General features: G+C 43.0%; 1 protein-coding gene across 2 annotated transcripts in view; it reads left to right on the forward strand.

Annotated features, from left to right (window-relative positions):
• LOC124995643 (guanine nucleotide exchange factor VAV3) overlaps nucleotides 1-13,213 on the forward strand; it is an 84,496-nt gene that overhangs the window by 15,768 nt on the left and 55,515 nt on the right. The window lies entirely within an intron of this gene.

Here is a 13,213-nt window from a genome sequence, read left to right on the forward strand (position 1 = left end):
CAGAAGCCAAGTTTTGGATTGTTTTCGTCTAAAATATCCCGTCATGGTTAACAGAAGTTTCACTGGCTTTTTAGATCTCATCTTGAGTCTCATTAGCAGATGGTTATCCTATCATTACAAGCGCTAATAAACAGTCTGACGCCACATTTGCAGCTTTTCTTACTTCAACATTCTTAAGGTGAGGCTGAAGTCGGCAGCATGACCCAGCAGTTTAATCGCTTCCTCTCATTAAGGCGAAAAAGCCCCAGCGTGCCGACTTTACGAGGGGTTAAAAGTCTGGCCTGGGGTTCATTACTTTGATAGGGCTCTCAGCCCATTGCTTGCAGGGCTGTGGAAGTGTCTGCAGTCTGCTGACAGCCCTGCTGCTGCCCTCAAGAAGTCCCCAGGAGGTTTAATTAGAAATTGTAGCCTTGAGCAGAGACAGAGTTTGGTTGGCTCCTGACGGGCGTGATGGGTTCATGAGGCGACGGGGTCATGTAGCCGTAGTCTAAAATGTGTCAAAGGGAAAAGCACATAAAGACAGGGAAACATATTCGTTGATTTGTGATCAGCCTTAAAATGGGAATATTGGTTCGAATTCCTACAGAATAATCGCGTCATCTGAAAAGAAAGGACCATCACTTTAAGCCACTTTAAGGCAGTCTTTTATGATGAATTAAAGAAGAGCTCTTGCCTTTTGAACTTCCCCTTTCAAAGCAAACAGGTCAAGAGACTCTTCCAGAGAACGGTATATGAAATATAGCAGCTTGTGAAATTAAGGTCTTTTAAACTGCAGTACATTAGTATCCCAACTATCAGCTGCTGCTTCAACTTTTGTTGAACCGGCTGTCCATTTCCCAGCTTATCTCCTCGTGATGAGCAAAATCATCTATGTGGTCCCAGTGGCAGTTGGTGATTGGCCAATATCCTAACAAAAGTATCACTTTAATGAAGGCTCCGTCTTACAAAATGTGTCTATACGTCTATGAACTGTTAATAATTCGGCGTGTTCAGTTCTTTTGAGAAAAAAAAATATGACCCTAGGAATAAAATGAAAATGAGAAAAGAAATAGTCACCAGCACATACGTTATCTCTACTCGAGTGTTCTTTTGTACTGCCGTACTAAGCTGAATTAAGCAGCTAAGAAAATTAAGCCATCTATTCATTAAGTCATTTATAATTTAAAGACATTTGGACGAGGCAAGTTGGCAAGTTCCTTTCTTTATGCTGGAAGGGGGAAATATTTTCATTGGCTCGCAGTGGCTTGGTGAATGGGGGTATGCAAATACGAATCCTTGTCCTCGCTCCAGGGAAACACTCTCAAACTACTTTTGAGGACTTACTTGTGCTTGTGATCTTCAATTCTTTTTCTTTTCTCTCAGAATTTCAAACCCTATGATGTTTTCTTACTGAGGATATTGATTCCCCTCTCATGTGAGTGTGCCAACTATGAAACTGGCAGGTTACATTTTTTAGCTGCTGAGAATTACATTTAAAGGCACTTTTCACACCTGGATTTAAAATGTGTCTCTAGCCAGCTCTCCGGATGTCATCTCAGTTTTGTGCTCTGTATGCAAATATTATGTATATTTCGGGATTCAGTAGGATATCTAAAGAGCCCCTGTCTCTAGTCGACCGTTTCAGAACCATGAACAATGCTGTTTTTTGTGTGTGCATCATGTTTTGGGCTGAAGTTATTAAGGGTTAGGGTTAGGGTTAGGGCTTAGGGTTAGGGTTAGAGTTACTGTGGTGATATGATATTCCCAACAGCTTCATGTTTTTTTTTTGTTTTTTTTTTTGTCTATTTGTGTTACCTATAGTCAGCTAGTCATTACCTCGCTAAATCATCAACCTCAACAGCCTCTTGACAATAGTTGCTGACCAGCAGTTCTCACGACTTTAACCACAAGCACATGTACATGTGACTGTACATGCTGTAATAATAACATCAAGATTTCTGTTACAACCAAACATAACTCACTAAGAAACATTCAGTATTTTCTAAAATTAACAGAGTGAATGATCAGTTTCTCCATTACCACATCTCAGCATCTGTGACAGTACACCCAGTTTGACTATTCACGTTGTCCCTGACCAGTTTTACCTGAGATGACAGGCGCTCTTTTTAAGCAGAGATTAATTTTTAATATGCGTGACTCTATTCTATCCTAATTTTCCTGTACCAGTGTGACTTGGCTCAACATTTAGATGACTCTCGAATGAATCCCACGTTATACCCAGAGTGACTCTCACATCTCTGAAATTAGACTGGAAGCTGGTGGGTAATCCTCGCCCGGCTCGCTCCGCAGAGGTTATTGGAATAAGGGGAGTGGATGGATGAAGATGACATTCGTCCGCATTGCTAGCACTTTTGTTTTTGCTTTGTTATAAAAATAGTTACTGGGCTGCTGATGAATAAAACATCCGTGCACATTTATTGTAGAATTTTAGAGAGCCTTGATGGAGTTTGTGCAAGGAACTGTGATGGGCTTTAACAGTCACACTGTGTAATCTTAAGGTATTAAAGCCCTTGACTTCCCTACCCTAAAAGCTGGGAAGAAGAAGCAGCAACGTTCTTAGAAAACATGACCAGACTTAAAAATAGAGTGCGTTTTACAATTTACTATAACAGCTCTTGGACAGTTGTATTCAAACTGTAGCTGCACCTCCGTAAAATACGAGGAAAACACAGAGACAAATACGGCAGTCTGTGTGCAGCCCTTCCTCCTTGGTGAAAGAACATCTGGTTTGCACATCTGTCTTGTAGACACATGAGGGGTTGTGGGCTCTGTGGAGAGAAGAGAAACTTGGCTGCAGAGGCCACACACTCACATGGATACACACCTGGCAGGGAGAGAGAAGAAGGGCGAGAGAGCACCAGAGTTGCTGGTGTAAAAGATTTACAGAGGACAGGGAGCAACAATATCCATGCACTGTTTTAAATGTAACTCATTCACCTGGTAACAAGATTGATGTGACAGCATTTTAACATGTCATATCAGGTTTGGTCGCTGAACGCAACACGAAAACCACCTGTCTTAATGTTGTGCAGGTCTTCCTTGTGCTGCCAAAACAGCACTGACCCATAAAGACACATGACCTCTGAGGGCTGATCTAAAATGTCCAAACCGGGACATTGGCAGTGGATCCTGTTTGTCCTGGGGTATGTGGGGAGGGGCCTGCTTGTAAATCGTATTTATAAAAAAGCACTTTTGGTCTATTGGTACACAATGACACGTCTATCCATTCATTCACACAATGCTAGGACCAAAAGTGCAACACAGTTGAACGCTGTGTGGTGCTAACCTTCACCTACAGATGTGGCTAATCAGGCACAACATTATGACCACCTTCCTAGTATTGTGTAGGTCTCCGTTGTGCCTCCAAAACAGTTGTGACTCATCAGACAATGGACATGGGCCTTCTGAGGGTGTCCTGTGGTGTCTGGCAACAGAATGTTGCTAATGGGGGCCTTTGGGGCCTATGGGTTGAGGGGAGGGGCCTCTGTGGATCAGCTTGTTCCAGTACATCCCACAGATACTCGATCAGTTTGGGATCTAGTGAATTTTTGAGGCCAGGTCAACACCTTGTGCTGTTCTTCATGTTTGTGCATCCTGCTGAGGATTGCTCAAGGAGTGTCGTTGCTATGGGGTGGGGGTGCCTGGGCCGGTCTAGGTGGGTGTCTGTAACATTCACATGAAGGCCAAGTCCAAGTTCGCCAGCACAACATTGAATTGCCATAAGATGGTCAATGTTATTTACTTCACCCGTCAAAGGTCATAATGTTATTCCTGCTCGGTATATATAGTTGCTCTGATTTGGAAGGCAGTTGGCATGTGTCTCAAATGTAAATCTAAAATGTCACGGCAAGTGTCTATATACCCAAACACGTTGATATGAAAAGATGACTACCATATGAATGCATTACCTAAGTGGGTCTAAACTGTTTAAGCTATGTATAAAAAGCAAAGCGTGGTGTGAATGTGGTGTGTTGAAAAGGAAATGCCAAAAATAACGAACCAGAAGCTCAAAATATTGTCAAGCTTAGTACCGTCTCCTGGTCTCGTGTAGAAGGCGTCACACATCCTCGATTGTGAGAGGAATGAAAATATATGCTGCCATCATCATCAATGACAGTGAGTGACTAACCGTCTCACTTCCATTTTATTGCTTATTCCAGCTTGTTTCAAAATGGAATCAAAGTGCTGACGGCAGTTTTCCATGCTGTCACATGATGGACATTTTCTCAGCACTTGGAAAGTAGAGTTGCTGTCAGGGGGATTTTGTTGTTTCCTTACTGTTCCTCCATATAGCACGATCTGACTCACTCATAGCAGAAACGCAAAGAAGCAGTTTTGTTATTCGCTGAAATCATCATTTGCTTATTGTTCAGTTAAATTATTCCAGTTTGAAATCTAATATCAAATATAGATCCTACACAAACGCCATAGGCAGCGAAGAAGCAGAGCACACCTGGATGATTGATGAGCACTCTGACCTCCATGTGGGCCAATTCCTACGCGGGGAAGTAACCTCACATTGTCTGCTCCGTTCTATCCTGTAGACTATGCAAATCTTTGCTTTGCCTTTAAATGGGCCAAGAAGTGCCACACCTGCATGTCTTCAACCGTAAAATATGTAAATAATCTGGTTAAAAAAAAGAGATTAATGTTGCATGCTTTCTTTTTGCAGCTGCATCCAATTCATCCGTCTGCAAAGAAAATCACCACGTGTTTACTGTACACGTCGAGATGCCTCATTAATCAGACAAGAGTTTCTCGGTTTCCTGCCACCTATTCAGTCTGCGCTTATTTTGAAGTAGCCCTCAAACAAATACCGCATCAATTCAGCACTTTTTGGGACCTGCTCGGCTTCCAACGCTGCCTTTGGGTCCTTTTTTTTAGGCAAATGAAGATGTTGATTGTGTGTTGTGTTTTTTTGTGGAGGGTGGAAAATGACACGCGGGGGGTAAGCGGAGATGCAAAGTAAGAGGGAGACAGACAGAGAGGGGTTATTGATTAGTGCCTTCCTCCTCTGTTGACTGTGATAAATTTAACTGTGGAAACCTGCTAGAAGCTGATGCATCTCCTAACCAGCCCCCCCTCATTATTTCTCCCCCTCTGTCTCTTTCCTTTGTCCTTCAGCTGTGCTCTCTCCAGCAGATCTGTGTGGTCAGATATCATATGTCTGCAATGTGCTAATGGATACTTGGGGTGTATCTTTGTACCGCTAATCTAAGCTGCAGGAAGAGCGGTACACAGCTGCTTTGGAAGCACTTTTTAAACGCTGCCATTAGGGTTTATCAGTCATCAATACATTGACTTGATATAGGCCTTTTATTGAAAAATGTGTCATCATCGCCCCCCTCTTTGGACGTGGTGGAGGCTCCGTCCCGATCATTGCTAACATCAAGTGGATTACCAGAGGAGTCTCTCTAGCAGGGTGTGGGAGGCTTTACTTTATGGCTTTGTCAGTGTCAAGCGGTTAAACCTGCAATTAAACCGCCAGTCTCACGGCGCTGTGCACCCGCCTACAGCAGATTAATTGGTCTGGCTTTTAAAGCGCTGCCTCGTTTTCACACCGTGGTCTAAAGGCTCCTTTTCTGGTCTGAGGCAAACACAACAAAAGAACCACTGGATGCTAGAAACACTGGCGACATGTTCAGCGTCCAAAGCGCCACTGAATGACATAATTTCAATGTTGGGCTCGTCGCAAAAACACTTGGTTCGATTTCGTCGGCAGACGGCGGCGGAACAGGCTTTACATTTGATAATGACCACATTCCAGTTGGATTGTGGACGCAGGCTCATTAGCGCATCATCATTTAATGAACGTTTTTTTGGCATTAGTTGCCAGTTTGATATCTCTCTCGAGACTATTGCTTCGGGAATATAAAAAAGTGTGTCATATGCAAACACAAGCGATCTGGGGGAGGAAACGGCAGTACCTACCTAGAGTAGGTGAACAGTTCAGATTCAGAAGGACTGACACTGAAACATTTATACGACGCCGAGTGTAAAACACACATTTACTTGCACTCATTGGACTCTGGGAAACTATGTTGGCACTTTAGTTAGTACTGTAAAGAAGTCTCCACAGTCTGGTTACTGTGAAAACCGCACTGCTAAATGGTGTCCCAGTCTTGAGTGTGAGAAAAGTTCCCGGTCCCCTTACTTTCACTCACAATGCATTCGAACTTAAAGTTATCTCCAAAACAATTTGACAGAACCTGCTGGGAAGAAGCTGTGCTGAAAGCTCTGTGTATAATTCATGGCGTCCCGGTGACTCACTGCATGGCAGCTGCTTCCACTGGAATCATACGTCTCATGTGAACTGTCTTCCTTCATGTGTGAATGCACGCACTCGTGCAAAAAAAAAAAAAAAAAAAAAGGGGGACACACACACCAACCAAGCCCAATCACGGCTTACTGAGGATCACTCATCTTCAGAGCTCCCTGCCTCTGGGCTCGCCAGCTGCAGAAGAAAAAAAGAAAAATGGATTGTCTCTTTGATTGTTTCAGGGTGTCGGAGAAATACTTCTTTGATGATTGTGGACATCTGTTTGATTCCTGCTTGAGCGCACTGGATGTGTTCGCTGTGGCAAATATCACCTTGCACTGCGCACACGCGTGCGCCTGCAAAAGGAGAAATGTCCTCTTGTCGTGGGGAGCAGGTGGTTTTGGCTATAAATGTGATAGCTGTGGTCAAAGTATGTTTCCACAGGCATTTGTTACCGTGAGAAAATCGTTACTACGCTGCACAGGTCACAGCATACACCTTTAAGGTCCTGTCCCCACAGCAACAGTATAGATTTGGGTTTCCCCAACATTTAGTCCACCTGTGGAAAGCAGACAAAATATTTAGAGTTTAATGGTTTTTATGGAAAATTAGCAGAAACCTGATGCAATTTTAGCAGCAGCGTCATCACCGGAGTGCACTCATCTCTACCACGTTGTTACACTCACACAAAGCTAGAACAATTCTTCCTCTGACATTTAAAATGCCACAAGGACCTTTTAAAACGAGAATGAGTGAGGTGGCTTGCTAACGTTTGCATATGTGTGTCTGTGTGTGTGTGTGTGAAAGAGAGAGAGCGAGTGCACGCTAGAGCGACTCCCCTGTGGATGGATTCATCTCAAGTCTCAGTGAGCAGCAGGAAACAGAAAGAGGAAACGGTCACCACAGAACCCCTATTTCTTTTCTCGGTGTGAACACATACAAATTATACTTTAGGTGCGATTGTTGTGTGTGTGTGTGTGCGTACGCGCGTGTGTGTTTATTTGCGTGTGTCTGCAGACGTGCTGCCTGTTACTTGTTGTATCTAAAACAAAGACGTCTCCCCTGATGCGTTGTAGTATTTTTCACCAAGGCCTCATGGGGAATAATGAGCTCGTCACAACCTATATTTTGTTTCTGCGTGTGTGTGAGAGACCAAGACGGTTGGACTTCCCCTAAAGTTCTCTAGCTTCCTTCTGTTCTATCCTGTCAGAGGCTTCCTGTGACTGGGCGCCGGCCTCCGGAAGTGGAAGCGTTCGTGTGAATATGAGAATATTTTTGACACACGCAGAATTTGTGGGAGGTTTTGTTTTTTACTCTTATGCTTCACCATTTTTTGGTCTCTTGTGATGAGTGCGTTTGTGTGTAACCAAGGTCCATTGTATATCCTTGCCACACACTAATTCAAAGGGAACCCCCTACTACGCGTGCTGCACATAAACCCTCTATGCAGTCGCTCTCTGAAAAGTCTGAAAGGGGTCTTACTTATTTAAGACGATAAAATCCATTTGGGCCTTTGCCTCCAAAACAGTGGTGACTCATCAGAGAATGGGCCTTCTGAGGGCGTCCTGCGGTGTCTGGGCACATAATGCTGTTAGTGGGGGCATTTGGGTCCTACGGGTTGAGGGGAGGGGCCTCTGTGGATCAGGCTTGTTCAGTGTTAAGTCTCCTACAGATACTTAATCAGTTTGGGATCTAGTGAATTTGGTCAACACTCGCAGAACACGATTTTCACAAGGCGGTCAATATTGTTTACTTCCTCTGTTAGTGGTCACAAAGTTATGGCTGATGTGTGTATGTGTATAAATTAAATGGCAGGCCTGATATGCCATTGATTGACATAACTCAGCAAATCATATGAAGCAGTCAGTCAGCTCGCAGCTTGTGCTGTATGTCAGTGTGAAGGCATATGCTGGGTATTGAGGTTACCTGGCAGTGCAGGCATGCCTGATATTTATAGGCCACCTTGGAGTCTGGGCCAGCAAGAGAGCATGTGAAGTAAGCCACCGTGGCCAGGATCAAAGACGACAAAGGCTGAAGCGCAGTTCTACAAACCAGCCCTCCTCCTTTCACTGTCCTACTTTCTGACAGCCAACAGATTCAATACCGAGCGCTTTTGCTACCTATAACTACAGGGGAAAGACCTACATCTCACTGTGTCTAAATGTTACACCATACTGACCTACTGTGCTGTTTGATTTTCATTAATCACACTATATCTTTTGTTAATTCCAGTTCAGAGACCAGTATGTCATTATAGTCGAGTTTTTTTGAATATATCCCTGGCCTAATATGCAGTATGGGTTCTATTGTTTATATTAAGGAAGTGTTAACACCGCACTGAGAGACTGTGCACGCACATTCTCTCAGTAATCTTTTTGCTGGACTGATGAAAATCTTAACACTAAACCAAAGGTGCTCAAAGTGTTAAAATGTTGTGCTGTGAGAGGCGTAAGAGTCAGCCTACTTCTTGGCCCTCTTATTTTTATTTATTTGGAAATCTTGTCTCTTCAAGATCGATGAGTCTCTCCGAGGTTGACCAGCAATCGAAGGAGAAGACTGCACTTGGTCAATAAGTATCTGAGCACAACAAGTTGTATGGGGTGTTTCTGTGTTTCTGGCGGTTTGATTTTTGTAGGCCACCTTTTAATTAGTGGGCTTTGAGGAGCTGGTGTGCAGACTTATCAGTTCTCAAAGGAGTGACTCCAGATCAAAGTTGGTCTTCCAGACTTCGATTAAAAAGCAACAAGTTCCAAAATGTCAGTAACGTTCTACCCACTGAGTCTGTTGACATGAACAAAACCAGACGTCTCCATAAAACAACAACACACCATCTACACTCCACTCTGCCACGTTGATCCTGCGTACAGATGACGGTACGAGGCGAATGTATTCAGAACATGTATTGCCCATGGTCAGTGTTCTCTTCCACTTGGGCAGCCATGCGCTGAGATGAGGTAATGTTTAGATTCTGCATGTTTATTTCACTCTCTTCAGTCCATTTTTTCACCACCATGCAGCCAGTTTCCCTGAGGCACCTACGAATGAAAGGGATTTTCTTTCACATTGAATCCCTGCCTTACACATCTTTAAAAACTTCAAAAAATATTTCATATGATGCCGGAGGCAACATCTGTCACGTCTGTATCTGAGCTCTAGGCAACAAACTGGATTTCGCGCAGGCGTTTATGTTCTTCTAATCTCACTGAGATGTTTCTGTGTAATGTAAAGATCCTGCAGAAGCCATAGAGAGAACTGAATGTATGTCAGTGATGCTTTTTCCAGATGCTTAATGCTCCAGCTAAGAAGGGGGTTGTGGTCTTTTCCTCTCTGTATCGCTTCCCAGAGGTGGAGGTGGAGTGGGTGGATGCACTGTCATTCAGAGTTGGGGCAATTCTAAAGGCTAATCGCCATCCTCCACACTCTAGACATTTTATCCGACCACCTCACAGTGTAGCCGCTCAGAGTCGTATACTATCCAGAGGGGACCAGTTTTGCTGAAATCACATTGCCAGCGAAGAAGTTTAAATTCATGCAGTAGATGAAATAATACATGGATTCAGCCCTGTGATTCATCTTACATGAAAAGATGTGCTTTGGTTTCTGGTTCTCTGGGCAAATATGGGAAACATTCTTATGGGGATTACAGCGATACAGTATTCATCACGGTGTGGTTATTTAATGAGAATTAACCCACAAATAGTCACTGTATTTTCTGAAATGAGAACAGTCTGTTAGTGGGAGGATCACGATTTAGGCTTTATTTTAGCAGCATAAGCACACAACACACACCACAAGAGCTCTAGTTGAAGCACAAATGTACACACTCAACTTTTCAAGTGGGATTTTTTATTTTTTTTTTAACAGCCTTGGTTTAATTACAAAAGAAGATCCTCTGGGGCTTTTTCCACACTGTTTAACCGGCAATGATAATAACACTATTACACAGATCAGGCGTAGCAGTGTGATCACCTTCCTAATGTTGTGTAGGTCTCCCTTGTGCCTCCAAAACAGTTTGGGCTTTTAGGTCTCATGGGTTGATGAGAGGGGCCTCCGTGCATCAGGCTTGTTCCAGTGCATCACAGAGATAGTTGATCACTTTGGGATCTAGTGAATTTGGTGGAATTTGGAGAAAATATGAATTACTTTGTGCTGTTCTTCATGTTTTTTGAGTTGTTCCTAATTTTGTGTGTCTGTGTCAGGCTGCATTCTGCTGGGGATGGCTGCTGCCCTCAAGGGGGTCATTGCTATGGGGTGGGAATGCCTGGTCTGGTCTAGATGAGTGGTACACGTCTAAGTAGCATATATGTAAGACAAGGCTTTCAGCTTCCCAGTCGATCGATGTTCCAACCTTCATTTAAGGTTATAGACTTTGGGTATCGGCCGAAAAGAATTGCAGTGCAGACAAGAGTGGCTAAAATTAGGTTACTCTGTAGTGTTGGTGGATATAGGGGAAGGAGCTCAGACTTCCAGAGGGAGCTGGGAATAGAGCCACTGCTCCTTCGAAGAGGAAAGAGGTCAGATGAGGTGGTTTGGGCATCTGTTGAGAATGCCTCCTGGGTGCCTCCCCTTCAAGGTCTAATGGGCACAGCCAGCTGGGAGGAGACCCTTGGGTGAAACCAGAATTCACTGGAGGGATTATACATCTCAGCTATCCCAGGAAAACCTAGGGATACCTCAAGAGAAACTGGAATGCTTTATTACGAGAGAGGGACTGGGGCAACTCGGATCAGGAATTCCAAGCTAAGCCTGTTGCTATGCGACCCAACCTTGAATAAGTGGATGGAAATAGATGATGAGTGGATGCAGATTCAATAGAGAAACATCAATAACAGCTCAAAGTGGATGTTTTGTAAATAGTCTCTTGGACGTAGGCTTGCCATTAGCTTTATGAAATGACTTCCAATGTCTCTTTTAAAATAAGATCTATATTGGAAGATAATGCACGTTGCGGTGTTAATCACTCATCCATACCCCAGTCTTCTGTGCTACCCTTTTATTTTGCCATATACACACACATACTCACAGTCTGGTCACATAGAACTTTGTGTGCGTACCTCAAGAGTCAAATATGAGGAACAATAAGTAACCGTAAAATAACAGAAGGCTAGGGCCATACTGGCCACAAAAGGGGACTATAAATACTGTATAAAAACGTACAGCATATTCTCAGTAGACTATTGGAATAATTGCACATGTCCTAGTGTAAATCCATCAGGTCGAAGGTAGAAAGATATTACAAGAATGTGACTAATTTTTGCCCATGAGGTCGCGCATGGATAAGCATACTACTGCAATGTAGTAAACTGGACCAGTCACTTCCACAAAATAGATGTTGAATGTGACTTCAAGGACTTGATGTGCAAATGCCGTGCAACCACTGAAGTGACTCTTAAGTCTTATCGGCTTACCAATCTTTCAAATTTAAGTTAACAGCATCTGTTAAGACGCCGGCATTGTCTGAAGGTATCCTAATCCTTTGCAATGCATAGATAAGTGCCACATTTTACTTTGTTGCATTCAATTATTCACTGACAAATAGCATAACAAGACTGCACAGAGCTGCATGACTAATGTTCTGTCCCTTCAGCGAGATTGAAGCAAGTGTGTATTTAAGTGCTCGCGATTATAATGGAAACTCCTCAGGGTATTCTAGATGATGCTAACCCACTTATGCCATATAGATATGACAAGCTGGCTATTTGTGGCCATAGCCTTAGCAGCAATAGAGATTCAAAAGTGGAAACACATCACAGAGAAACTGAATGTAATGAGTTAGTATGAGTCTTTCTGCTGCAGTTTCAAAGTTGGTTTGTGATTTCATCAGTGGGTTTGATGTGTCATGTTATGTACATAAAGAAGACCTCACACATTACTATGACTTACATCAGATCATCAACGAGTGAAGCTGTCTTCTGGAGTCCTGGTTTTGATCTAGGTTTGATTGGATGACCAGCTTTTAACAGATTCATCCTGTCTTACAGTACCCAACACCCGGCAATACAGTGGTCTATAAAAGCCAATAAAAGAGACATGTTTTTGTCAGCCAGGATTTACCACAATGGGAAATGGTATTTCTTCATTTACTTTCAGGGCTTTTAATGTGTTCATACGATATTAGACATGTCATCATATTTACCTTATTCCATGGAGATTTGGATTTATTACAGTGTCTCCGGTAGGATTTCGCCTGTTGTGGCTCTGGTCAACACCATAATCCAGCACCAATGGAAGGAGGTGATAAAATGCTTGACATGTAAACTACCATGATGAATAGCACCGCGAGGTCCATAAAGATGGATAACTATGGCTCAGCCTTTGTTTACCTGCACCCTGCAGTTGTAAATCAAGAACAAAAGCACAGCAAAAGATGCCGTGTCTTGTTTTTCTCTCGTCCATAAAACCTCCTATATATGAGCTCCAGGGGATTGTAAATGGTGAGGCCCAGTCTGATTGATAGAGATCATTCCATTTGTCTTTTGATTTATATGAAAATCCACCCGTGCTGTGTTTCTCCTTTGAACTTAACTCCCTTCTGAGTGTTTCTCAGTTTTGGCTCTCGAGAGAAGCATAGACCTCCTGCCTTTCTGACCGTCCAGCTTCTTAACTACATTCACCTTGTGTCCCAAGTGTAACTTATGTCTTGACGCGATGACTAAAGTAAAGAACGAGCAGGACTTTGAACTTTATTTATGTCTCTTTGGCCAATACTGTAGTAAGTATATGCACTTTAGATGATTTATCTTTTAAATATTGTAATTATAAAAGTGTATCAAATTAAAGGTCTGATGTTTTCATGATGTCAAGGATGTGGAGACGGCCCAAACTCTATCAAGAGTGTAAAGATGGTCACAAATGTGCTACATGATTTACATATACATTTTTTTTCACAATTACAGTTTTTTGTGTAACTTTGGGCAAAAAATGTATTCCAAACCATGTCATGCAAAAATGACT

The sequence above is a fragment of the Mugil cephalus genome, chromosome 18, assembly GCF_022458985.1.
Source record: "Mugil cephalus isolate CIBA_MC_2020 chromosome 18, CIBA_Mcephalus_1.1, whole genome shotgun sequence".
In the NCBI taxonomy this organism is placed as follows: Eukaryota; Metazoa; Chordata; class Actinopteri; order Mugiliformes; family Mugilidae; genus Mugil; species Mugil cephalus.